The 7,237-nt window shown below is 45.8% G+C and overlaps 1 long non-coding RNA gene across 4 annotated transcripts; it reads left to right on the top strand.

Annotated features, from left to right (window-relative positions):
• Positions 1-647: 647 nt before the first annotated feature.
• On the top strand, positions 648-7,017 carry LOC310666735. 4 transcript variants are annotated; one of them, XR_014505985.1, is made up of 3 exons: positions 648-662; positions 4,529-4,990; positions 5,500-7,017. It is a non-coding gene; the product is annotated as an uncharacterized lncRNA (long non-coding RNA). The 4 variants fall into 4 exon arrangements; XR_014505986.1 differs by lacking the exon at positions 648-662 and adding an exon at positions 715-729; XR_014505987.1 differs by lacking the exon at positions 648-662 and adding an exon at positions 2,457-2,579.
• The last annotated feature ends 220 nt before the right edge of the window (positions 7,018-7,237 follow it).

The following is a 7,237-nucleotide window of genomic DNA, read 5'->3' as shown; positions in this document are numbered from 1 at the left end:
CTGCCGCTTTGGGTGCCTCTTGCCCGTCTCTTGCTCTCGGCTTTATATCGCCTGGCAGTGCCGCCAGGTTAATGATAAGCTTGCGTGGGTCTCCCTGGGCTTCCACGATGTCTAATGTGTAACCGAGATCTCTGCTCCCTCTCTCCTTGGGATGCCTGAAGTCCTCTTAACAGGCGTGGCTCCGTCCTGGCATGATCACTAAGGGTGGCTGCTTCTCTCCTCTCTAAAGGCTGCCAGGAGCAAGCCCTGTCTTCCTGGGTCCTGCAGCAAGAGGTACTTAAGGCTTTTGTAGCCCTGGAGCAGGTGGTTTGGCAGGAGGCAGCGGAAGAAGGAGGGGTTTGACTCCAGCCCTGCTCAAGGAACCCAGAGCCCAGCCTGAAGCCGTTCTTCCAGACTGGCTGGTCCGACCCTGGTGCAGAAGCACCCACAAATCACCCAGAATTTGGGAGAGGGGGAGAAGGAGGGCTGTGAGCTTCGGGGACACCCAAGGAAGTTAGGAGTGGCATTCCTGCTGCGACGTGTCGTCAATCTTCATGGCTCCCAGCTGGAGGAGAGACTAGACCCTGGCACCACCCAAGGGAAGCAGGAAAAAAGAAGAGGAAGACATGTTAATTGATTCTTCTAAGGAGATGGAAAGAGCCACAGAGGGCAACACTTACAAGGTGGGAAGGAGTCAGAACATCTGCTTGGCAAGCAGAAGGTGCCAAGGTCAACTCCTGACATCTCCAGGTAGGGCTGGGGGGAAACTCCCTGCCTGGACCATGGACAGATGCTGCCTGCCAGTTAACATAGACAACGCTGAGTTAGATGGACCAATTGTGTGGCTCAGTATTGCCAAAGGCTTTAGCTCAATGGCTAAACATCTGCCTGGCATGCAGAAGGTTGCAGGTTCAATCCCCAATGGCCTCTCCAGGTAGGGCAAGGAGAGACTCCCTACCAGAAACCCTAAATTCTGCCCATCAGTGCAGACAATGCTGAGCTAGATGGACCAATTGTCTGACTTAGCATGTCCTTCGCCAACTTGGAAAAACTTTTGATGTCCCCAATTTGCCCCGCCCTGTTCCTTGAACTCCAGACAAAACCTCCAAACTGATTCTTATGAAAAGTCTGAGATAGGAGAGGGGTAAAGTTTGCCAATAAACCACAAAAATGTGTGGTGGCGAATATGCAAGCTAGATACACAAATGCTCCCCTGACGGGGAGGGGGAGAGAGTCAAAGGTCTGCGGCTCCACAGGGGGCTTTGAAACAATTCCTAGGAAATAGTCCATTCTAAAACCCACGCTGCTGCTGTGTCCACACTCTCATCCACTCTGCATCCAAAGTTCTCCCACTGCTGGTTTGAGAAGCAGAGTAAACAGGGCATTATTCGCAGTAATCCAAATCTGTTGTTTCTTCAGAAATTCTGTGCGCTGATGCATTTACCGTACTCCCCAAACCAGCTTCGATCCGAATTGAGAAAAACAACAGCCTTGATGTGTTTTAAGCAGGTCTTGTACACAAAGCCCACATGCAAACGAATTGAAATGGTCGTGACGTATCTAATAGATTATGTCTGTTTTAAAGGGGACACTTTCCAGGTCTGAAGTGTGATATTGAAAGGGGTGAGGAGAACTGCGGTGGTTGTTTTTCTTAATAAAAAGAGTTACCGAAATAAATCCTTCAATGACTCACCTGCCAGGGAGGAGACTTTGTTGTGCAGATTTATGAATTGGAAAGAAAACGTGTCTAGCTACTATTGCACAGGCTTTTTCTCCTCCCTGCTAGTTTTGGGGAAAAGTTTTCCCCATTCTTTTAGATGTTCTTACCAAAGACAGCTTACCTTGGCCAGGGTACATTTAAGCTGGCAGCTGAACAGGGAAGCAGCTGGATTAACAACAGAATGCCAAATGCAGAAAAATTCCCCCCACTTCACCAAGACTGTAATCCCAAACACATGAGCAATAAGTGCCTCTCAGCACACCCTTACGCCTGAGTAAATATGCGCAGGATGGTGCTTTGAGAAGAAGTGTTTGCTTGTGGTATGCACTCTGCACAAGAACCTTGTTTTAAAGCGCCCAGCTTTCCCCAAGGAATTCCCCGCAGAACTACATTTCCCAGCACACTTTGCAAACTACAGTTCCCGGGATTCGCTTTAAATGTATGGTGTGTTGGCAGGGTTGGCCCTACCCTCAAAGGTAAAGGGTAAAGGGACCCCTGACCATTAGGTCCAGTCGTGACCAACTCTGGGGTTGCGGCACTCATCTCGCTTTATTGGCCGAGGGAGCCGGCATACAGCTTCCGGGTCATGTGGCCAGCATGACTAAGCCACTTCTGGCGAACCAGAGCAGTGCACGGAAATGCCGTTTACCTTCCCGCCAGAGCGGTGCCTATTTATCTACTTGCACTTTGACGTGCTTTCGAACTGCTAGGTTGACAGGAGCAGGGATTGAGCAATGGGAGCTCACCCTGTCACGGGGATTCAAACTGCCAACCTTCTGATCAGCAAGTCCTAGGGTCTGTGGTTTAACCCACAGCGCTACCCGCGTCCCGGCCCTACCCTTAGGGAGGTGTGAAAGCCTCCTCAGACAGCTGATTTGGAGTAGGAAGCGAATCACCAGTCACTTAATGCATAATTATTGCATGAACTGAATTTTTTATTATTGCATTTTTACTGCCAGGGAGTGGGAGGGGCCCTCGTGCAAATTTTTTTCTCAGATGGCAAAATAACTAGACTGACCCTGGGTACTGTGGCACCTTGATTTGGGGCTGGGCTGGGCGGGGGGCACTGTTTGATGTTTTGCTTCAAAATGCCAGCCCCGTTCATTTTGTTCATCCACACCACCCAAAAAGACAGAAGGTTTGGTTTTTTTGTTTACATCCAATACTCTTCCACTGGAACAAGGGTTGCCAACTTTTTTTCTTGACAGGGCTCCAGTGCCTTTAAAAGGCAGCAGAGCAGGGAAAGATCAAGCCAGTGAAGCTTCTCCCACCACTGAATCTAGCTCCATGCCTGACAGAATGTCTTCTCCTGGCTTAATGGTACATCTGCCAAAGGCACAAGAGCATGGTCAGAGGAAAAAAGCTGGCAACCCTGTTGTTGTTTAGTTGTTTAGTCGTGTCCACCTCTTCATGACCCCATGGACCAGAGCACACCAGGCACTCCTGTCTTCCATTGCTTCACGCAGTTTGGTCAAACTCATGCTGGTGGCTTCGAGAACACTGTCCAACCATCTCGTCCTCTGTCATCCCCTTCTCCTTGTGCCCTCCATCTTTTCCAACATCAGGGTCTCTTCCAGGGAGTTTTCTCTTCTTGTGAGGTGGCCAAAGTATTGGAGCCTCAGCTGGATATGCAGACATCATTGGATAAGAGTGTTTATCTTCACATCTCCTTAGCTGCAGATTGTTGCAGCTAAGGAGATGAGACTGGGGTGTTTTTTTCTGCTTTGTTTTGTTTTTTGAGAAGCTGCTGTTAAAGATACAAGTGCAGTCTGTCCTGGGTTTTCCTGGCCATTTGGCAACAAAGAGCATTACAATACGGTCTAGGTACCAACACATTCCTGACATTAAGATTGCTGCCTTTATCTCAGATTAAAATTGATTGTTTTATCTCTCTGGACAAATCCATAAAACCAAAGCTTTCCACTCCTACCACAAAACTAACATTTGGTGTGGAAGGATTTACTGACCTGCTGATTTTTCAAGTTGACACTTCCTTTTAAAATTGTGATTAAGGCTCACAGACTTGGAGCCTGCAGAGTCTCGCTGGCTAAATTGGCCACCGATGGCTCAATCTGTTGTCACCTCACAGGAAGCAACTGGAGGACCCCCAAGGCCTGAGAGTAGGAAGAATGTTTCCAGGATGCTGTGATTCTGCCCTCCAAGAGAGATAGACAGCCAATCAGGGAGGAGTTGGAAGCCCTGGATGTTTGGGGTGACAGTTAAAGGCAGTTGGTCAGAGAACAGGAAGTGAAGACTGCGCATGGACAGGATGGTGCCAAGTCATCCCCCCCCCGGGGGGGGTGCCTCTTTGCCACTGCCACGGATGCAGACAGCAGCTGGTTTGGAACTTGGATAGAGGAGGCCAAACCCTCCAAATGTCTCTATTTTCCAGGGACATCCCTGATTTAGAGAAGCCGTCCCAGTTTCTGATTTGATCCCGGAACGTCCCGCTTCTCCTTAGGATGTCCCTATTTTCATTAGATAGATCTTGGAGGGTATGGTAGGATGTCCCTATTTTCATTGGAGAAATGTTGGAGGGTAACTATTTGAAGAGCAACTGTAATCAACAAATCACGTTAGTAGGACTACAAGAAGTTTTGTAAGGAGAAATATATGAAATATTGCAAAATAGCGAAAGAAGAGAGATTTTAGTTATGAAATTGAAAGGTAATAGTGAAAGTAAGAAATGTATATTAAGTGAATAGATCGGAAAATTTTCAGACGTGGTTGATGGAAGTCCAAAAAATTGAATAAGATGTAAAAGTATGTTTAATTAGTTGAAAATGGTATGTTAAAAACTAATTAAAAAATCTGTTGTTTTTTTTAAAGGAGAAATGTTGGAAGGTATGGAGTTATCCAACCCCCGAGCCATCTGAAGGCAATCCTGTACAGGGAAGTTTTTTTAAACATTTAATGTTTTATAATGTTTATATTGTATATGTTGGAAGCTGCCCAGAGCGGCTGGGGCAACCCAGTAAGATGTGTTGGGTATAAATAGTAAAATTATCATTGTGGAATGGGATGTCCCTATTTTCATCAGAGAAATGTTGGTGGGATGGGAGTCCATTAGCTACATAAAACTCCCCTCTCTGTCCCTCACAAACATTTTGATCTGCACCAGTAACAAGTGTGCCTGAATGCCTAACTTAATGTTACAGTATATTATGCTGCTTTACAAATCAAATCTTTGATCCTGTTGGTCAGGGGAAGAACAGAGGACCGTTGGGTCCAACTTGAGATTGTCCCTTCCACATGTCTTCAATGAGAGGCCAACGTTTATCCTCAAAGCAGGTAAGGAAAATAGACAGCCCATTGACAAGATCAGTACTGTTGGTGGGGAAAACATGGAGTGAAACACTGGCCTCGACCCTTTGCCATTGGTCCCTATCCTGAATCACCCAGCTTTCAGACACACAGACAAGTATCAACAAGCCATGGGAATTTACACTGTTTTTGACCTGCTTCCCAGAGGGAAAGCAACTTCCAAAGAGGAAACACAAAGTAAATTAAAAGACTCATTATTTTGTGCTTCATTTGGAACGCAGGAGAGAGGGCCTACTACACACACTTAGCTTGTTTGAATGCTTGTGCAACATGCCAGCTTATGACCTGAAGAGCGCTGCTTCCCTAATATAAAGCTATCTATTAGATCAGGAAGCCGGGGCTGTTAGAGGCCCCCGAATTGTATGGGAATCAGAAATAGGCCACCAAAACAAAGATCCCTAATGGGAGGTGTTAAGTTGTGGGTGAACATATCAGGCGACACAGCGATTCTTCAAACAGCTCTTGTTTATTCACAGGCCAGAACAGAACTGAACTGAAGGGTTCAGCCAGCCTGCTTATATAGAACTCCACTACAACGCAGCAGTAACCGCTTTCTGTAACTATCCAATCACTGAACGTCACTTTCAATCCCTTATTTGCATATGTGGACCTGAGTGAAAACTATCTACAGTATCCCCCTGCTGGCCCAGGGTGAGAACTTCAGTACATAACAGGAGGGTATCTTGGTCACCATCTCCCCTTTAAACCATCTCTGCTTGCTTACAGGAGGCCTTCTTCACTGGATGCCAGTTGAGCCGACAAAGATTAATCCCTCCCTTTCCTCTTTATGTTGAAAGGCTGTGGAAAGCAATCTCCATGATATCCACAATTACAAGCCAGCTTCTTTCTCCAAATCCTGCCTCACCCCTACTATCTTTAGACATAGACTTGGGCTCCACCTTGCACCACAGAGAACTAGTAGGCTTCTTACTGACCACAGCACAATTAGCGATAACTCAACCACAGAAGAACCAGTCTGAAATACACCCCTAAAAGTATGGGGAAATAATATATGGGATACAGCACTGTCTGAGCATCTCAGCAGACAACAGGAGGGCAATTAAAGGCATAATGAAAAGAGATACCTTCCAAGAAACGTGGAGCCCTTTCTTTAACTGTGTTAATGACCCAAATCAAGACCTTGTTATATCAACCGCTCAGTGGAGAGGTTATGTTAAGTAATATGTTTGAACACTGAATGTGTAAGATTATGTCTAAAGTCGCAAGAGTCTTGATTGTACAAGGATGGAAGAATGAGGAAACCCCGACAAAAGAACAGTGGCAAGTGAAATTGATGAACCATGCAGAACTGGCCAAATTGATATACAATCTGCGAGATAAGGACAACTGTGACTTTAAAGAAGAATGGGAACTTTTTACAAATTACTTAAACAAAAAAACAAGGAAATGAATTGGACTCTTTGGCAGGTTTTGTATAAACATACACAAATTTATTGATTGCTGTTACGGAAATTACAGGTTGTTAAATGTTACAAATATTGTACCTGAATGTACCCTTTCAGCTTGACAGCTCAGGGAAGTTACCTAGCTTTATAAATAATATAAAACCAACTCCTTTGCCAGTTTCCTCCATTCCAAAGCTATTTTCCCCTTGAAAAAGGACTCCAGGAAGTTCGCAGAGGTGACAATTGCTGGGCTCATTGTTAGCCAAGGGAAGCCAAATCTCATCACCTGACTCGCCTCAGGCTCCAGACATGCAAAGGAACTTCTATTGTACTTTTGGGTGGTGGGTACTTAAGACGTATTTGTCTATGCTAATCTTATACTTGTGTGTTGCCCTGACACATCTGTCTATCATGTGTAACCCTCCCCTTTTGTGACATGTCAGTGATGTAACAATGATGTATCAATGATGCTGTACGAACTGTATTCTGGGATATGGTGGGAAAGTTTTAAAAGTCCTTGTCACCCCATCCTCTGGGTTCAATCTCCTTTTGAACCTGTTGCGCAGTAAACTCGGATCTTCAGCAATTTGCTCTGGCTGGTGGCTGGACTCCTTCTTTGTTCCACAGGGACCCGCGGGCTCTGCCCGACAAGCTGGGTGACTGAGCAGCCTCACACATAGATTTTTCCATAACACTAACATAGTAGAAAGAGAATATAAGGATATAGGCAATTTTACAGTATGCAGAGAATAATATGTGTTGAGAAATCAGAGAGAGGAGCTGAGGGAAGTCTCTGGGGGAGGGCAGG

This window comes from Podarcis tiliguerta (genome assembly GCF_965153285.1).
Source record: "Podarcis tiliguerta genome assembly, chromosome: 16".
NCBI classification, from domain to species: Eukaryota; Metazoa; Chordata; class Lepidosauria; order Squamata; family Lacertidae; genus Podarcis; species Podarcis tiliguerta.
The sequence above is the reverse complement of the archived record's forward strand: the minus strand, read 5'-3'. Positions and strand labels throughout refer to the sequence as shown.